Source organism: Cupressus sempervirens, chromosome 5, assembly GCF_028749045.1.
Source record: "Cupressus sempervirens isolate cs-2001-9-10 chromosome 5, ASM2874904v1, whole genome shotgun sequence".
Taxonomy (NCBI): domain Eukaryota; kingdom Viridiplantae; phylum Streptophyta; class Pinopsida; order Cupressales; family Cupressaceae; genus Cupressus; species Cupressus sempervirens.
In genome coordinates, this window is record NC_143122.1 from 382,731,293 (window position 1) to 382,753,247 (window position 21,955).

At 36.6% G+C, this 21,955-nt stretch overlaps 1 protein-coding gene across 1 annotated transcript in view; it reads right to left on the reverse strand.

Moving 5' to 3' along the window:
• LOC149556372 (tyrosine decarboxylase 2-like) overlaps positions 1–21,955 on the reverse strand; it is a 77,140-nt gene that overhangs the window by 50,492 nt on the left and 4,693 nt on the right. The gene's annotated exons all lie outside the window — the stretch shown is intronic.

Below are 21,955 nucleotides of genomic sequence, written 5' to 3' on the forward strand. Positions count from 1 at the left end.
ATATATGCTTCACAGCTTAAATTTGTGTGCATACTTCATGTTGGCATGTGCCAAGCGTATGCTTCATGATTAATTAAATTAAATGCTTAATGCAAAAAGTGTATTCTTGTTCCATGACTCGTGTGCATTCATGTGTATGATTCATGCCTTATGTGTATTACTTCATGTCTTATGTAATTGTTTCATGCCCTACGTCATGTGTATTTGCACTATCCCTACTCCTAATAGGATATAAAGAAATAATAGTTAAAATATAAATATCAGAGATAAAATTAAAAGATAAAATAATATTAAAGAAACAACTTCATAAAGTAGTCGAATATCTCCTTATGAAAGGATATTCAAAAGTATGATTACCTTATGCTATGTGACGTTGTTAATTAATATAATCCAGAGCAAACATAAATCATGCAGAAAAGACAGGGATCTGCTCACAACAATCCCCTTAAGCAACAATGAAGATGTTGAGAGTGTTGACTTGGTGGTCAGCACCTCCTTGGAGATTTGTGTCGTAGCCCTGGGTAAGTCTCAGCATTTGTATCGGGCATTAACAGTTCGAGATTTTGGTGCAACGGAAAATGCTACCTACAATTGGTATCAAAGACCTTGGGTCACAGGTTCAAGTCTCCCTTCAATTTGAGTTGAAGGCTCAGTTGGTGCTGAGTAGGAGATTGTTGAGAGTGTTGACTTGGTGCTCAGCAATTTGTTAGAGATTTGTGTTGTGGATCCGAGTAAGTCTCGGCATTTGTATCGAGCATTAACAGTTCAAGCTTTTGGTGCAACGGAAAATGCTACCTACAGAAGATAGCTATATTTTTTATACAAAGATCAGACTAAATGATAATTAAAATCCTTTCGATGAAGTGCTGATTTGTGATTTGTCTCTTAAGAATAGCAATTAATATTAGAATAAGCAAAAATGAATGGTCAATAATCCAAAAAATGATTTTATGGTGAATTTGAATATCAAATAGCCTTTTAATCAATACAGAGATGACATATTGGCACTGACTACTTAAGAGACTAATCAAATGTTAAGGAGAAGTCATTATAATCCTACAATATTAAATATAAGGAGGTACGGTTATGAGACATGTTTTGGGAATGCAACCCTTACCATTATGACATGTATAAGATGTAGTTCGACTCATGGAAGAAAGTGTACGGAAACATTGAAGTTTCAGAACAATAATAAGCTCTGAGCTGGAATTACAGAACATCGTAATACATTAAAGTCAATCCGCATTCGGTATATACATACTATCACCAAATATTAATTGATATCATTATAGATCACAGGTACCTTGCTGCACCCCTGTCCTGGGTATGTACCAAAACTGGGAATCATTTAATTAGTAATACTAAGTAATATATATACTGAAAATTATTATTAATTCAATAATAAGTAACAGATATTGAAAGTTATCATTTAATTAAGATACAAAGTAAAGTATACACTAGCATATGAATGCTATGACTTATTATTATTTTTGTATTTGAGGAGGGAAAATTAGGGAGAGGCTACTGTAAATTTCAATCAATAGGCTATTCCCAAAATAGGGTGGGGATCAGCAACCCTGAACACCTTGAGGGCATCGTACCAAGAAAGGATTAAGGGCTTGGATCTGTAAACTTTGAGGGAAAGCCTATTGAGGGTTGGTGCCAAAGCAACCTGATTACATCCAAAGCATCCTTCCTAAACTCAAAAATAATAATAAGGTAAGCATAAACTTAGTATTCATGGAGAATTAGATCTCTATATTTTGTTAATGATCGAATGTATTGCTTTCTTACTCGTGTAAATTAAAATGAATCCTATTAAAATTTGAATGAATCTATGTCTAACTGGCCTAAGCTTGCTAGAAGACATTACAATTGGTATCAGAGCATGATCCTGCCATCTTGTGGGATACAAAATTATGCTAACGAAAATGAATCCTACTTACAAATAATATCAATAAGACTAGAATTATAATATATAGTTATATGTCATATGAATATATATTTATAATGTTGCCATACAAGCAATATTGATATAACCTATCCCTTAATCTCTTGTTGTAGCCCTGGGAGTTGATAGTGGGTATTGTGTAGGGAAAGGTAGAGTAAATCCTCACAAGATAAGAGAATTCCAAGATTGGTAAGGATATGTAATTCCAATGCGTTGAGGGAAACCCCAAGACAGGTACAAACATGCAGTCCCAATGCCTTAAGGAAGCCTATTTGTGTCAAGCGCCCTACAAAAAGTAAATCCACACTCTCTATAGGGTTCAGTTAGGAAAGATGTAAGGAATCAAGGCATAAATATGTTTAACTATCCTGTATGTATTATGAAATTATTCATCGAGTTTCTAAGTCGAATCAATTTGGTGGCATAATAATGGGCATATGTTGCCTATATTTTATGTATGCTTGTGTCTTCATACACTTATGTGTAAACTCTGTGTATGCTTCATGTTTTCATGCATTAATGTATATACTTTGTGCATGCTTTGTGTCTTCATGCATTAGTGTGTATTCTTTGTGTATACCTTGTGTCTTCACATACTCATGCATATGTTTTCAAGTGTATGCTCTATTTGATTTGATCTAAAATAAAAAAATAATCCAAGAGAGATAAATCCAAGACATACTATCATACAAATAGGATTTTGGCCAAATTTGATTGGTGCCATTATAAGATGATCTAAGATCGTCTCTCTAGAAAATAACAAAACTTGTCTTAAGTTAACAAAATGTCAATATCAAAATAATGAGGAAATATTGAATTGCTTGAGGACAAGCAATTTCGAGGATGGTAGGACCATAATATCCCTCTTCCTAATAATAGGATATAAATAAATTATAATCAAAAAAGATAAATATCAAAGATATAATTAAAAGATAAAATAATAATAAAGAAATGGCATCCATCATAAAGCAGTTAAATATCTCCTTATGAAAGAACATCCAAAAGTATGATTACCTTATGTTGTGTGACATTGTTAATTAATATAATCCAGAGTAGACATAAATCATGTAGCAAAGACAATGATCTGCTCACATAAACCCCTTTAGCCACCAATGAAGATAGTTATATTCTTTAAACAATCATCAAACTAAATGATAATTAAAATCCTTTTGATGGAGTGTTCGTTCATGATTCATCTATTAAGAATGCCAAATAATATTAGAATAAGCAACAACGAATGGTCAATAACCGAAGGAAAAAATGATTCTATGGTGAATTTGAATATCAAACAGCTATCTAATCAATATAGAGATGACATATTGACACCGACTACTTAAGAGAGTCTTCATATCACAACCGAAGGTCTCTTCAATTTCCAAAAATAAGTCTTCATATTTCAAAACACGTGACTCCTCACATGACACGTCTCTTCATATAATATTATCATAAATATTTTCTTCAGCTGTTGACAACTTGACACAATATAGAAGTATTTTCTCAATAGCAAAATCATAGGTAAAGATCTCTATCACAATTACAATCTTCAATAGTCTAGATGTTTGCTTTATATTCCATGTGTATTTATGCGTTTGCCTCATGTTTTCAACATGATTAATTCATGTATTTATGATGCTGCCCGCCTTACATCTCAAATGTGCCTCACATCATGTTTGATATGTTTCAACATGTTTATTCCACAAGCATTTTAAGAGTACTTGTAATGTTTCAACTAACCACAATCTCGCACTCAAAATAAAAAGGGTGCATGGCTTAGAATATCAAGATTCTCTTTCTGCAAACATAAAGTAACATCAGGCACAAGTGCATAGGTCCGTCATATGTTTCATTGTTATGATCTAAGTTCAATAGTAATCTGTCATATATTTTTAGAATCATGCGTGATGCCAAACTGTCATTATGAACAATCTGACCTGACAACTCTTTAATGGTATAGGAAAGTTAAAGCTCACAAACCAAAAAAAATTGCTCTAGGAAGCTACAAAATATGACCAGTACATAGGTATCCATTGCTAGAACACCATATAGTGTATAAACCATTTGAATTATATGAACTCATACTATAAGTTCATGGTAACATGATGCAGGAGCATCAAGCTTGGATTTTTGTGGACCTTATGGTTTACACGATTGGAGATGTGTTCGAGGCATACTAGGCAACCTTGTCCTAAGTGCGCATAGAATTTGGAGTTATCATCTTGGAGTTAGAGTCGTGTTGGTGACTGTTGGTCGCATGTTCCTAATTTACTAGCAGACTTTGGAGATTGTATTCAAGAGCTTTGATCAGTGGGAGTTGGCGTGTGCGCTCTTGGATTTGGATCGTTGGATGGCACATGGACTTATGTCTAAGTGTGCATATTCTTATGTAGTCGTATGAGTTAGTTAGTTATTGTAAACTTGGGGCCTGTCCTAAGTATTTAATTTATGTTATGTATTTAATGTATGTAACCAAGCCAACTTGTGGCTTGAGGGTGTATTTAATGTGGGTATTTATTTAATGTCTATTATGCTAGGCCGACTTGTGGCTTGGTTTAGTATAAGTAGAGGGTCTTGTGGAGTCTAGAGTCATTATCATCATTCATCATGGAGTAGAGGAGTAGCTGAGAGAAGCAAAGTGTAGCAAAGCTAGTAGCTAAGTGTGGGTTTAGGAAACAAGAAGGTTGCTTAGTGGCTTGCGAGCATGAGTTGAGATTCTTCTTGGAGTTCTCTACCACGTTGCGGATCTGGGCTAGCTAGGATTTGGATCTTGCAAAATTACTATTGTAATTGCTTATGTATTTGGTCATAACCCAATAAGTCTTACAACTGGGCATATTGGATGTAAATTTTATGATTTTATTATGAGAGTTGGCATTATTTGGATCTAAAACTTTGTGTTATTGTTATTCTTCTGCTGTGTCATTATTTGTTGAGGGCTACGACATCTCCTCTAGGGATTCTCCTACCTTGCACTGCACCAAGTGGTATCAAAGCGAAGGTTGGATCTGGATGATTTGTCGCAGAGGGTTTGCCAAAATCTTGGAAGATGCCTCCAAGAAGATTGGACCCTGGAATGATTGCAGATCTTTATAATATAGTGGAGACGAGGATTAATGAGACAATTGCTCGGGTGGACGTTGCTTGGTCTAAATGAGTTGAGGAACAGAAGAAGTAAGTTTTATGCTACTGGAGTTGGAGTCTACCGATCCAGAAGCGAGTTGTCTGGCCGGTTAGAAGACTTGTTCGATAGAGAAGAGGGCATGGCAAGGTTGAGATGGAAGTTGGTTTTGTTGATCAGTTTGAGGAGTTTGATGCGAAATCTGTAGACCAACTTGTACTTGTTGCTAAAGAGGTTCCTAATCTTGTTGATGTTGGGATGGAGATTGGTTTTCATGATCAGTTGGTTGGATCTAACATGGAAATTGTAGAGCATCTTATTGTGGATGATGAGATTGTTGATTATGGCAATTTACATATGGATGAGGATTTGGATATGGTTGCTGATATGGATCTGCATTCATATGTGGCTGCTGAGATGATTGAGGAAATACTAGTTACTGCTGATATGGTTGATATGGATGTTGCTACTTATGTGGAGTTGGATGTTGCTAATGTGATTGGGGATCTATATGATACTGTGGATCTGTGTTCCTGATTTGCCCAAGTTATAGGGATTATTAGCAAAGCATTATATTCAGTTTGCTCTTGGGAGTGAGCATGTTTATTGGGTTGCTAAGATTCATATGATTCTAATGTTTGTATAGATGAAGCATAGATGGTTGAGTTTTAAATTTGTTCTCTTATCCTTGATGGATTCGAAGCCTTTTGGTGAAGATGAAGTTGGTTGTGGAGATTTCTTTGGGCATCAAAGTATGGGACATGCTTTTCTATCTACCTGAGGAGTCTAATGCAGGAGCATCGAGCTTGGATTTTTGTGGACCTTATGGTTTGCATAATTGGGGATGTGTTTGAGGCATATTGGGCAACCTTGTCCTAAGTGCGCATAGAATTTGGAGTTATCATCTTGGAGTTAGAGTCGTTTTGGTGACTGTTGGTCACCTGTTCCTAATTTACTGGCAAACTTTAGAGATTGTATTTGTGAGCTTTGATCCATGAGAGTTGGTGTGCATGCTCTTCGATTTGGATTGTTGGATGGCACATAGACCTATGTGTAAGTGTGTGTATTCTTATGTAGTCTTATGAGTTAGTTATGCATTGTAAACTTGGGGTCTGTGCTAAGTATTTAATTTATGTCATGTATTTAATGTTTGTGGCTTGAGGTTTTATTTAATGTGTTATTTATTTAATGTCTACTATCCTAGGCCAACTTGTGGCTTGGTTTAGTATAAGTAGAGGGTCTTGTGGTGTCTAGAGTCATTATCATCATTCATCATGGAGAAGAGGAGTAGCTGTGAGGAGAGAAGTGTAGCAGAGCTAGTAGCTAAGTGTGGACTTGGGAAACAAGAAGGTACGAGACTTACCTTTGCGCTTGAACAACTATGAGTTTAAGGCGGACTATCATGTGGTCAACATGGGTGACATGGACATAGTACTTGGAATGCAGTGGCTACATTCATTGAAGGTGGTTACCCTGAGATTAGAGGATATGGAGATACAATTCGAAATGAATGGTAGGATTCATGTGCTAAAGGCTATCCGTAATGGAGACATCAGGACTATCTCATTTAGGCGGCTGGAGAGATTAACTAGGCATAATGATATAGAGTGGGCAGCAGTTTGTACTTTGATACCTACACAGGAGGAGCAACATAAGGCGGAATATCATCCTGATATTCAGAAGTTGAGGATTAAGTACGAAAAGGTATTCAGTGAGATTCCACCAGGTAGGCCACCGGACAGAGGTATTGAGCATATTATTGAACTGGAGGAAGGTGCTAAACTTATCATGATCACACCATATCGACATCCAAAGCGACTCAAGGATGAGATCGAAAGGACCATTGAGGAGTTGCTAGCTATGGGGCACATCCGACCTAGTAAGTCACCTTTTGCATCTTCTGTTGTTTTGGTAAAAAAGAAGGATGGAACGCTTCGGATGTGTATCGATTACAGGGCATTAAATAAGAGAACCATTAAGAACAGGTATCCTATTCCTCGCATTGATGAGTTGATAGATGAATTGCATGGGGCCTGTTATTTTACGAAAATTGATTTGAGATCAGGATATCACCAGATCAGAGTCCGTGAACAGGATATTGAGAAAACTGCTTTCAGATGTCATTGTGGGCACTTTGAGTTTGTAGTCATGCCTTTCGGTCTGACCAATGCACCTGCCACTTTCCAGTCCACTATGAACAGAGTTTTCCACCATCAGTTGAGGAAATTCGTGCTGGTGTTTTTTGATGACATTTTGATCTATAGCCGATCATGGCAGGAGCATCTAGAGCATTTGGAGACGGTGTTGAGCATTCTACAGAAGGAGTCCTTGTATGCAAAGGAGTCCAAATGTGACTTAGGGATGACCGAGCTGTTATATTTAGGACACATCATTAGTGCAGAGGGAGTGCGGATGGATCCTGAAAAAATTTGCGCTATTGTTGATTGGCCTCCACCAGAGAACCTTACACAGTTGAGGGGGTTCCTTGGTTTATGTGGTTTTTATCGCAGGTTTGTCAGTGGCTACTCACGACATGCAGCTCCCATGACAGATTTACTGAAAAAAGCGGAATTTGTGTGGACTCAGAAGGCACAGGACTGTTTTATGAGATTTAAGGAGATAATGACTACGTGCCCAGTTCTAGCATTACCTGATTTCACGAAGCCATTTGAGCTTCAATGTGATGCATCTGGAGAGGGAGTAGGTGCTGTACTTATGCAGAATAAGCACCCCATAGCTTATGAGAGCAGGAAGCTCAGAGGCCCTGAGCGTTCATTCAGTATATATGATAAGGAGATGTTGGCCATCATGCATGCTTTGGCCAAATTCAGACAATATCTTGTGGGTAGCAAGTTTTGTATTAAAACTAATCATAACAGTCTGAGGCATTTCTTGGGACAGCAGGACCTGAATGATCGCCAACAAAAGTGGGTAAGTAAGTTGCAGGCATATGATTTTGACATCTCATATGTCAAGGGAACTCAGAATGTTGTTGCAGATGCTCTATCTCGAAGGCCACACCTCACTCTTATGGTTCAGATATCAGAGGATTGGCGACACTTGATTATAGCAGAGTATGCCAGGGATACATGGGCCTCCGATATAGTAGAGGGAACAGTGATTGATACCAGATACACACTTGTAGATGATTTGATCATTTACAAGAACAAGATTTACCTAGTCCCAGGATCGAAGGTTAAGCAACTGATTATGAGAGCACTTCACGACTCACCGACAGCAGGCCATCCCGGGTACTTCAATACTTACAAGTCAGTTCGAGAGCGGTTCACTTGGAAAGGGCTGAAAGCTGATGTTTTGCAGTATGTTCGAGAGTGTCTTGTTTGCCAGCAAAACAAACAAGAACACAGCTATCCGGCAGGGCTCCTACAGCCACTTCCGATTCCCGACAGGAAGTGGGAATGCATCTCCATGGACTTTATCACAGGTTTGCCCAAGGTACAAGGACGAGATTGTATTTATGTGGTGGTAGATAGATTAACGAAATATGCTCATTTCTTTCCTATCACCACTACACATTCAGCAGCTCAGGTGGCAAAGGTTTTCTTTCGGGAGATTTTCAGATTGCACAGCTTGCCTCAGAACATTGTGAGTGATAGGGATAGCCGTTTCATGAGTCATTTTTGGCAGGAGGTATTCCGGTTATGTGGCACGGAGCTTACACCCAGCACTAGCTATCACCCACAAATCGATGGTCAGACAGAAATTGTGAACAAATGGGTGGAAGGGTATTTAAGGAATTATGTGGCAGCTTAGCAGCGAGCTTGGGTCAGATGGATATATCTCTGCGAGTATTGTTACAATACTACATATCATATGACTATACAGATGACACCCTTCATGGCACTTTACGGTTATGAAGCACCTAGTTTCCTGGATTTATTGTTGAGCGACAGCCGAGTACCCAGTGCAGGTGAATTATTACAGGAGAGTAAGGATATAGTTGCTACCCTCAAAGACAATATTGCAAGAGCTCAGAACCAGCAGAAGCAGTATGCAGACCAGAAGAGAACTGAGCGTAGTTTTGAGGTAGATGATATGGTTTACCTCATGTTGCAGCCATACAGGCAATCTACTCTTAAGAAGAGTGGGGCAGAGAAACTTAAGCCACGCTATTATGGACCATTCAGGATTATCAGGCGAGTTGGTGAAGTGGCTTATGAGTTGGAGCTTCCCGTAGACAGCAGAGTGCACAATGTGTTTCATGTGTCACGCCTCAAGAAGGCGTTGGGTCAAAATGTGGTGCCTTCTGCAGTATTACCTCCTTTAGACGATGAGGGAAAATTGATTTTAGTACCAGAATCCATCCTGGAGAGCAGAGAAAAGCAGCTTCGTAGAAGGGTGATCAGAGAATACTTGGTTAAGTGGAAAGATTTACCTGTTGAGGATGCTACTTGGGAGGGGGAGGCTATTTTGCAGCACCCGGCGTTGAGATTGCTTGAGGCCAAGCAATTTCACGAGGGGCGGACTGTAATGTTCCCTCTTTAGTTCGACATGGCATTGATCATGGATTTGCCTATTCCAGACTCTCGTAGGCAAATGGTGTGGAAAGAGAGTCAATTCTGCGGATCAGTTAGTCATATCTTGCTCTTGAAGAAGTGTTAAGAGGTTATATTTTATCATTATGTGATATTGGGGCCCACATGTTATAATTTTAATTTGAGTCGCACTTTTTATTTTATAAAATTACTTTATTATAAAAAAGTGCATTATAATGAGAAATTATAAAGGATGTTTCTAGAAGTTCTAGCAACTTCTTAGAAAAGTGAATAAATAGAGGGCTGGGCCTCTCATTTGGACATGCTTGGATTGGAGAACTCTTCTACTTCTTCATTGTGAAGACATTTGTGGACTTTGGATCTGCAAATTATTCGATCTTTGGGAACGAATCACTCCCTTGGATTGGCGACTTTGAGGGTGTGAAATATCACCTGAATTGTTGCATAATTGGAGTTGGTATTCAGCCATCTCATTGGAGCTTATTGAGAATTCGTTGTTAGGGTTTGTTTTTGGTTGGAATAAGGATTTCAGATTTGCCCTATCATTGGAGAAGCATTTGACAAGAGTTTGAAAACAAAATAAGTGCATTTTCAGAATTGGCAAAGCAGGGTTCGGAACCACATAATTGCTCATATCTCCTCAACCCCTTGGAGTTATTTTTTATGGTTTTACAGGGTTACTACCTAACCCTAGGCGCCCATTTTCCTTGCATTTGGGGGTCCCAAAACCCTAATATTATTTTATTTCAGCAGCCGTACAGGTACGGCCTGGTACGGCCCTGCTAGTTTGGGCAGCAGCAGCAAATTAAGGACAGTTTGGGGGTGCAGTTGGAGGTCTTCATCAACGATCTGCAGCAAAACGTGGTTTTCTTCCATAGTTCTTCAAACCAGGTTCTTGCATTCTGAAATATATGTCAATTTTTGGGTAAATTTGCTGTCATACAGTCATTGTAATAATCAGTCCAGAATTGGTAATAAAATAATTTCAGAATTTATTGCATTGTAATTGAAATATAGTTCAATGGCTTTATATATATTGTAATTCTGTGATTATATTCTGAAAGTATCAAATCTGAAATTACCATATTCTGAATATTGTTACTGTTACACGCCAAGTGTTTGACAAAATTCCTAAGTTCAGTTTGAGGGTTTCTGTGGCCTTTATAGAGAGGGTCTTTACACCAACCATAGTTCAAAATCTCATTCTCTACCACTTATCAGCAAGGCAAAAAAAAAAATTCTCACCAAATATCGAAGATAAATCGGTAAGTTCTCGAAATCAGGAATTTTTAAAATGACTTAAATTTAATTTAAAATGCATTTTTTTGCAAAATTCAATACGGAGATGCATCTAATGAGTCAGTAAATGAGTAAACAAACCAAACAAGCTGATCTAGATATTATATAAATGCAATACATAACAAAATCTCATCCTCATGTGGAATGTCGATGACTGACAGCCATAGTTAAAGACTCTTAAGTTTGAAGCAAACTAAACATAGCAAATTGTCATTGTAAAAAAATAAACAAATGCAAATGTCAAGTACAATATAAAATTAGTCTACATCTTACTCTTCCTCTTCCCAATAGCTCTAGTAAAAACTATGGAAGTGGGAAGGGGTCTTGCCCTAGAGTCCACTATGGCTATGATTGTAGTTGTGTCTCAATATCCATCCTAGATGTAGCTGATGTTGACGCTAGCAATGACTCCTCATCTTCTATATCCTCACTCTTAGTGTCCCAAGTGTCCTCACTCTCACTGCCCTCCTCTTAAATGTCATCCAATATCGGTGCGAAACCACCTTCTTTTGAATCAATATTTTCTTCAAAAATCTCTTTGAATCCACTTCAAATCCACTTGCAATAAATCTACAAGGCCACTAAATGGTATCTCGTTGGGCTGCTCATGAGATTTTTTCAACTTCTCAAGAGAGGTATCCCACTTCTCGGCGAGAAGTTTCAAACTTCTCAGCCGAGATTTTGGCGCGAAAAACTTGTATTTTCTCACCACTCCAAACTTCTCGCGAGAAGTTGATTTATTGGCCACTTATTGGCACTATTTTGAACTATGATGTCAACTATGCACTGAATACATACACTACAACTCTGAAAATTGCATTAGAAATCAGAAAATCAGATTGTATGCCACTTGTCTGAAAATTTGTCAAATAACCAGAAGTGAAAAATTCAGGTCAGAATAAGGGTGGGATTTCCAATGAAATAAACAACAGATTCAAATACATATAATGTGGTATCGAAATGTATGCATGATACTGGAATTTGGATTATATGACAACCATGCTTAATTTCATTGCTATGCATATACATTTGTAAAACATGATAGACTATAATTAATGGCCCAGTCCTTAATAATCTGCTAATGCCTTCATAAGGATGGGAGACTTGTGTAGGGAGAGGTGGAATAGTTCCTTACAAGACGGGTAAGTCTCAAGATGGGGTAAGGACATATATTTATGAAGCCTTGAGGAAGAAGCCCCAAGATTGGTATGAACATGTGTTCCTGAAACCTTGGGGAGGCCTGCTTCTAGATGTTTCCAAGTCTCCTAGCATAGTAATTTCACCATCCTCCATTAAAGTTAGAGATGTAGCGAGGAAAAACCCTAAAAATGATTGTTTATTTATTACATTACGAAGGATCAGAACTATGATTTATAATTGGTGAAAATATATGGTCTAGTGAGCTATGGCATTTACATCTATTAATAATTGTGCAATCAGAATTATATCAGTTTATTTATACACACACACACATTCTCATTATACATGAGATATTAGAATGCTCATAGCCTAATCCTTAATCACTTTCTATTGCCCCCTCAGAGGATAGGTTAGTTTTGTTGGGTAGAGAACAATTCCTCACAAGGTAGGTGAATCCCAAGATAGGATATGAACAGGGTCCTGAAGCCTTGAGGGAATCTACTTGTAACATGGTTGCCAAGCCCCCTGTAACAAGTAATTCCAGATCCTCCCATAGGAGAGATGTAAGGAATTGGGGCTTATGTAAACTGTCAAATGTATTATGAATCTTTAATTGTTTCCTAATTTAATTTGATTTAAATCAATACTGGTGTATATTAATAATTGCGAATTGGCAGCCTCCTAGTAGGGAACATTACAAAGACAGTAAATTGCCATTTCCAAAAGCAATCCAAACCCTAGTTGGGAAGTCTAGGGTAAATGAAGTAAAGTCCCAGTTGGGGACATTATATTCTAATTCATAAAAAAGAGATAGCAATTGCTCGGCTGGCCAATACAATGGCAGGAAGGGAAATCACCAAACCCATTAAACAATATTTCTATTGCTTTCTATTTATTTGGTGTAATATCTATTTTGCAAAAAAGTTTTTTCCTGGTTAGCGTGACTTCATTTTAATCAATTGAAGATCTGGCTGAAAATTTCCCTTCCACAATCTCCTTTCTGTTGAAATGTGTGTTCAATTCTAGTTAATAGAATAACATTCTTTGCAGCACCACCTTATCCAAAATTTTGAAGTTACAGATTGCTATTTTATGGATACAATTTTATATCATTAACTATGCGGAAAAATGAGAAGAAATGAACAGGTGAGAAACTCTTTTGCTATCATTGAACCGTCTATTGACATAAACAACATGAATTAATATTGAAACCTAAAAGAAAATGAAATTCATCATTATGTACCAGGTAAAAGGAAAGGCTCAGGGAGCTTTAACATTTTTCCAAGCCAGTTGAGGACTATAGCTTCAAGCTCAGTTGCAGTAGGAGATGTTATCCAGCTAAAACCAACAATATTAAAACCACCACTTAACATTTCCCCTAGAAGCCCAGCAGTGCTGCTATTTGAAGGATAAAAGGAAAAAAAATTGGGGCTCTGCCAATGGGTAATCCGAGGTATGATCTTATTCTGAACATCTGCAACACTCACATGAAAAGATTAGACGAAGAAATTCTGTATGTATTGAGTTACAAAATATTCAAGAAAATATTAACAGTACTGTCTCAAAACAAAGCACTCATTAAGAAATACAAGAATGACAAATAAACTAACAAATGCCAATAATGTAAAACGTTAATAAAATTAGCCACATCACCAGTTAGAACATCCTCCAATGTTTCAGGGTATTCTGGAGCATTATCAGGTATGAGTGTTTGCAAATATCCAGGCTGTAAGAACGACAGATTACCCCTCTTAGAATTGCAAAACACTTGCTTTCTCATGTCATTATTTATTTTCTAAGATCCATGGTTTAATACATCAAATATATTGAACAACAAATAAATTAAAAATCATTAATAAATTTCTCAGATCAGAACATCGCAAAACCTTTCACAAATAGAAGAAAGCAAAATCTACCAATTAATATCCAATTCTCTGACATGTCCGTCCAGAGCCTGTTTGCAACTTTCAGCTACAAAAACAGAATGTCCTACAAACATCAAATAACCTTAAAAAGCAGTCTATGAGGAGCCTAAGACATTAAATGCCCAGAGCCTGTTTATGCACTACATGTATTCATGTGCATGTGTGTGTATACTAGATGCTTTGTAAGATATGTGTATTCACATATATGCTTCACAGCTTAAATTTGTGTGCATACTTCATGTTGGCATGTGCCAAGCGTATGCTTCATGATTAATTAAATTAAATGCTTAATGCAAAAAGTGTATTCTTGTTCCATGACTCGTGTGCATTCATGTGTATGATTCATGCCTTATGTGTATTACTTCATGTCTTATGTAATTGTTTCATGCCCTATGTCATGTGTATTTGCACTATCCCTACTCCTAATAGGATATAAAGAAATAATAGTTAAAAATATAAATATCAGAGATAAAATTAAAAGATAAAATAATATTAAAGAAACAACTTCATAAAGTAGTCGAATATCTCCTTATGAAAGGATATTCAAAAGTATGATTACCTTATGCTATGTGACGTTGTTAATTAATATAATCCAGAGCAGACATAAATCATGCAGAAAAGACAGGGATCTGCTCACAACAATCCCCTTAAGCAACAATGAAGATGTTGAGAGTGTTGACTTGGTGGTCAGCACCTCCTTGGAGATTTGTGTCGTAGACCTGGGTAAGTCTCAGCAGTTGTATCGGGCATTAACAGTTCGAGATTTTGGTGCAACGGCAAATGCTACCTACAATTGGTATCAAAGACCTTGGGTCACAGGTTCAAGTCTCCCTTCAGTTTGAGTTGAAGGCTCAGTTGGTGCTGAGTAGGAGATTGTTGAGAGTGTTGACTTGGTGCTCAGCAATTTGTTAGAGATTTGTGTTGTGGATCCGGGTAAGTCTCGGCATTTGTATCGGGCATTAACAGTTCAAGCTTTTGGTGCAACGGCAAATGCTACCTACAGAAGATAGCTATATTTTTTATACAAAGATCAGACTAAATGATAATTAAAATCCTTTCGATGAAGTGCTGATTTGTGATTTGTCTCTTAAGAATAGCAATTAATATTAGAATAAGCAAAAATGAATGGTCAATAATCCAAAAAATGATTTTATGGTGAATTTGAATATCAAATAGCCATTTAATCAATACAGAGATGACATATTGGCACTGACTACTTAAGAGACTAATCAAATGTTAAGGAGAAGTCATTAGAATCCTACAATATTAAATATAAGGAGGTACGGTTATGAGCAAGGTTGCACGGGTACGTGGGTACGGGAACAGGGACGGGTACGGGTACGCATATTTTTCAAAATAGGGGACGGGGGTACGTGTGTATGCCTATTTTTTCTATATTATTAATATTTTATAGAAAATATAAAAATCAAAATATATGTCATGAGTCATGACATTGAGCATTCAAAACAAGAAATTTGAAATATATATATATATGCTATTGCTGAATGTTTAATGTTTAAAGTATTTTCCATAATAGGGGACGGAGGTACTTGGGTATGTCAAACTTATTTAAAAATTATACCTTTATATTTATAAAAAATCTGAAATTATGAGTCATGACAATGGTTTTTCAAAACAAGAACAGTGATAAAGTTTGCAAATGTAATGTATTGTTTTCAGTTATAGATTTGCTATATGTTTGAAATAATAATACATGATAAATGCTTAGATGCATAACAAAGAAGGCAGACTTTAAATATGAACAAGAGGATCCTAAATCATATAACAATGACATATTGCAAATGATAAACTTATGACTTGAACAATGATAAAGTTTATTTTTAATGAGTATCAAAGTTTCAAACTGATTTGGTATTGAATTAAGTTTGATAAACAACAAGCTAATACAAAAATAAAAAACCAAAAAAAAATCAGAATCTTAATCACAGGTCCTTAGCTATGATGCTCTCCACCGAGTACCCGGTACGTGGGATATGTGTACCCGGTACTTGGGTACGTGGGTACTCGGTGGGTACGAGTACCAGGGGTGTGGGTACGAGTACCCATGCAACCTTGGTTATGAGACATGTTTTGGGAATGCAACCCTTACCATTATGACATGTATAAGATGTAGTTCGACTCATGGAAGAAAGTGTATGGAAACATTGAAGTTTCAGAACAATAATAAGCTCTGAGCTGGAATTACAGAACATCGTAATACATTAAAGTCAATCCGCATTCTGTATATACATACTATCACCAAATATTAATTGATATCATTATAGATCACAGGTACCTTGCTGCACCCCTGTCCTGGGTATGTACCAAAAGTGGGAATCATTTAATTAGTAATACTAAGTAATATATATACTGAAAATTATTATTAATTCAATAATAAGTAACAGATATTGAAAGTTATCATTTAATTAAGATACAAAGTAAAGTATACACTAGCATATGAATGCTATGACTTATTATTATTTTTGTATTTGAGGAGGGAAGTTAAGGATGAAATTAGGGAGAGGCTACGGTAAATTTCAATCAATAGGCTATTCCCAAAATAGGGTGGGGATCAGCAACCCTGAACACCTTGAGGGCATCGTACCAAGAAAGGATTAAGGGCTTGGATCTGTAAACTTTGAGGGAAAGCCTATTGAGGGTTGGTGCCAAAGCAACCTGATTACATCCAAAGCATCCTTCCTAAACTCAAAAATAATAATAAGGTAAGCATAAACTTAGTAATCATGGAGAATTAGATCTCTATATTTTGTTAATGATCGAATGTATTGCTTTCTTACTCATGTAAATTAAAATGAATCCTATTAAAATTTGAATGAATCTATGTCTAACTGGCCTAAGCTTGCTAGAAGACATTACAATTGGTATCAGAGCATGATCCTGCCATCTTGTGGGGTACAAAATTATGCTAACGAAAATGAATCCTACTTACAAATAATATCAATAAGACTAGAATTATAATATATAGTTATATGTCATATGAATATATATTTATAATGTTGCCATACAAGCAATATTGATATAACCTATCCCTTAATCTCTTGTTGTAGCCTCGGGAGTTGATAGTTGGTATTGTGTAGGGAAAGGTAGAGTAAATCCTCACAAGATAAGAGAATTCCAAGATTGGTAAGGATATGTAATTCCAATGCGTTGAGGGAAACCCCAAGACAGGTACAAACATGCAGTCCCAATGCCTTAAGGAAGCCTATTTGTGTCAAGCGCCCTACAAAAAGTAAATCCACACTCTCTATAGGGTTCAGTTAGGAAAGATGTAAGGAATCAAGGCATAAATATGTTTAACTATCCTGTATGTATTATGAAATTATTCATCGAGTTTCTAAGTTGAATCAATTTGGTGGCATAATAATGGACATATGTTGCCTATATTTTATGTATGCTTGTGTCTTCATACACTTATGTGTAAACTCTGTGTATGCTTCATGTTTTCATGCATTAATGTGTATACTTTGTGCATGCTTTGTGTCTTCATGCATTAGTGTGTATTCTTTGTGTATACCTTGTGTCTTCACATACTCATGCATATGTTTTTAAGTGTATGCTCTATTTGATTTGATCTAAAATAAAAAAATAATCCAAGAGAGATAAATCCAAGACATACTATCATACAAATAGGATTTTGGCCAAATTTGATTGGTGCCATTATAAGATGATCTAAGATCGTCTCTCTAGAAAATAACAAAACTTGTCTTAAGTTAACAAAATGTCAATATCAAAATAATGAGGAAATATTGAATTGCTTGAGGACAAGCAATTTCGAGGATGGTAGGACCATAATATCCCTCTTCCTAATAATAGGATATAAATAAATTATAATCAAAAAAGATAAATATCAAAGATATAATTAAAAGATAAAATAATAATAAAGAAATGGCATCCATCATAAAGCAGTTAAATATCTCCTTATGAAAGAACATCCAAAAGTATGATTACCTTATGTTGTGTGACATTGTTAATTAATATAATCCAGAGTAGACATAAATCATGTAGCAAAGACAATGATCTGCTCACATAAACCCCTTTAGCCACCAATGAAGATAGTTATATTCTTTAAACAATCATCAAACTAAATGATAATTAAAATCCTTTTGATGGAGTGTTCGTTCATGATTCTTCTATTAAGAATGCCAAATAATATTAGAATAAGCAACAACGAATGGTCAATAACCGAAGAAAAAAATGATTGTATGGTGAATTTGAATATCAAATAGCTATCTAATCAATATAGAGATGACATATTGACACCGACTACTTAAGAGAGTCTTCATATCACAACCGAAGGTCTCTTCAATTTCCAAAAATAAGTCTTCATATTTCAAAACACGTGACTCCTCACATGACACGTCTCTTCATATAATATTATCATAAATATTTTCTTCAGCTGTTGACAACTTGACACAATATAGAAGTATTTTCTCAATAGCAAAATCAGAGGTAAAGATCTCTATCACAATTACAATCTTCAATAGTCTAGATGTGTGCTTTATATTCCATGTGTATTTATGCGTTTGCCTCATGTTTTCAACATGATTAATTCATGTATTTATGATGCTGCCCGCCTTACATCTCAAATGTGCCTCACATCATGTTTGATATGTTTCAACATGTTTATTCCACAAGCATTTTAAGAGTACTTGTAATGTTTCAACTAACCACAATCTTGCACTCAAAATAAAAAGGGTGCATGGCTTAGAATATCAAGATTCTCTTTCTGCAAACATAAAGTAACATCAGGCACAAGTGCATAGGTCCGTCATATGTTTCATTGTTATGATCTAAGTTCAATAGTAATCTGTCATATATTTTTAGAATCATGCGTGATGCCAAACTGTCATTATGAACAGTCTGACCTGACAACTCTTTAATGGTATAGGAAAGTTAAAGCTCACAAACCAAAAAAAATTGCTCTAGGAAGCTACAAAATATGACTAGTACATAGGTATCCATTGCTAGAACACCATATAGTGTATAAACCATTTGAATTATATGAACTCATACTATAAGTTCATGGTAACATGATGCAGGAGCATCAAGCTTGGATTTTTGTGGACCTTATGGTTTACTAAAACTTTGTGTTATTATTATTCTTCTGCTGTGTCATTATTTGTTGAGGGCTACGACATCTCCTCTAGGGATTCTCCTACCTTGCACTGCACCAAGTGGTATCAAAGGGAAGGTTGGATCTGGATGATTTGTCGCAGAGGGTTTGCGAAAATCTTGGAAGATGCCTCCAAGAAGATTGGACCCTGGAATGATTGCAGATCTTTATAATATAATGGAGACGAGGATTAATGAGACGATTGCTCGGGTGGACATTGCTTGGTCTAAATGAGTTGAGGAAGAGAAGAAGGAAGTTTTATGCTACTGGAGTTGGAGTCTACCGATCCAGAAGCGAGTTGTCTGGCCGGTTAGAAGACTTGTTCGACAGAGAAGAGGGCATGGCAAGGTTGAGATGGAAGTTGGTTTTGTTGATCAGTTTGAGGAGTCTGATGCGAAATCTGTAGACCAACTTGTACTTGTTGCTAAAGAGGTTCCTAATCTTGTTGATGTTGGGATGGAGATTGGTTTTCATGATCAGTTGGTTGGATCTGACATGGAAATTGTAGAGCATCTTATTGTGGATGATGAGATTGTTGATTATGGCAATTTACATATGGATGAGGATTTGGATATGGTTGCTGATATGGATCTGCATTCATATGTGGCTGCTGAGATGATTGAGGAAATACTAGTTACTGCTGATATGGTTGATATGGATGTTGCTACTTATGTGGAGTTGGATGTTGCTGATGTGGTTGGGGATCTATATGATACTGTGGATCTGTGTTCCTGATTTGCCCAAGTTATAGGGATTATTAGCAAAGCATTATATTCAGTTTGCTCTTGGGAATGAGCATGTTTATTGGGTTGCTGAGATTCATATGATTCTAATGTTTGTATAGATGAAGCATAGATGGTTGAGCTTTAGATTTGTTCTCTTATCCTTGATGGATTCGAAGCCTTTTGGTGAAGATGAAGTTGGTTGTGGAGATTTCTTTGGGCATCAAAGTATGGGACATGCTTTTCTATCTACCTGAGGAGTCTGATGCAGGAGCATCGAGCTTGGATTTTTGTGGACCTTATGGTTTGCATGATTGGGGATGTGTTTGAGGCATATTGGGCAACCTTGTCCTAAGTGCGCATAGAATTTGGAGTTATCATCTTGGAGTTAGAGTCGTTTTGGTGACTGTTGGTCACCTGTTCCTAATTTACTGGCAGACTTTAGAGATTGTATTTGTGAGCTTTGATCCATGAGAGTTGGTGTGCATGCTCTTCGATTTGGATTGTTGGATGGCACATAGACCTATGTGTAAGTGCGTGTATTCTTATGTAGTCTTATGAGTTAGTTATGCATTGTAAACTTGGGGTCTGTGCTAAGTATTTAATTTATGTCATGTATTTAATGTTTGTGGCTTGAGGTTTTATTTAATGTGTTATTTATTTAATGTCTACTATCCTACGCCAACTTGTGGCTTGGTTTAGTAGAAGTAGAGGGTCTTGTGGTGTCTAGAGTCATTATCATCATTCATCATGGAGAAGAGGAGTAGCTGTGAGGAGAGAAGTGTAGCAGAGCTAGTAGCTAAGTGTGGACTTGGGAAACAAGAAGGTTGCTTGGTGGCTTGCGAGCACGAGTTGAGATTCTTCTTGGAGTTCTCTACTAGGTTGTGGATCTAGGCTAGCTAGGGTTTGGATCTTGTGAGACCTTGCAAAATTACTATTGTAATTGCTTATGTATTTGGCCGTAACCCGGAAAGCCTTACATCTGCGCATATTGAATGTAAATTTTATGATTCTATTATGAGAGTTGGCATTATTTCGATCTAAATCTTTGCATTATTGTTATTCTTCTACTGTGTGATTATTTGTTGGGGACTAGGACATCTTCTTTGGGGATTCTCCTACCTTGCACTGCATCATTAAAAAACCTCCACAAATCCCATCCTCAAATCCAAAATGGACAGAACTATTAATTGAGATAAAAGGTCAATGCGCACAAACCTCAATGAACTAGCCACTTATATATGCCAAGGACTTGAAAAGGGAACAAGAGATTCCCAGAAATAACAAGATATCATAGTCTAAGACTTATTCGAATAATATCATATTGAATGAATAATTCAGCTTTAAGATGGACATCCAATAGCTCTCAGTACTAAAGGTTTGACCTTTTGTTCGACAAAGGGATCTGATTTCCCAAAGCATAACTTTGTCAACCATAAACAGTACTTATCAGCTCACAAGCTGCTGCTCATACATAGTGAAACACCACAAGATCGTGTGTTCAGAATACAAAGATTGATTTAACAAAGTAATCTGTCTATGCTTTTATGCAGTTAAACTCCTAACTATTAACAATAATGTACAACCACCATAAAAACCATGGGAATCAATGAACAAATTCAGAACAGCATATGGCCTCCATCTTAGAGTTGGCATTACCATTTCGCACTCTTAGCTGAATGTCTATTTCATGTATGATGGGTCAGTCATCAAAAGAACGAAAAAACTGAAGCACGCCTATGACAAGGGATTACTGAGTTCTCAAACAAGTTTATGACCCATATCAATCTGTGAAGAGATTCTGTGGTAGAGTAATGAGCAATCACCAACTAAAGAAGGAAGCATTCTTAATAGGACTGATGGTATCATCTTCTATGCATCACCATAATGTTTGCATCTAGGGAAGGAAGATGGCATTAAGAAAAAACCTCACCAATGAAGGTCATAGATGTGTGTCATGCTCCTAATCCTCATCTTAATCTATAAATCGTTGCCCTAATATTAAGCAATATCTACAAAAGTAGGCAAGCATTGGGGCAACCTAAACCTTTACCAAGTGATGTGAAACAAGGGTTAGAGAAACATACAAACCATGCCGATTCTAGATTGTGTTCAAATTGCAACTAAAGTAATATCAAGTCGCACAACAATT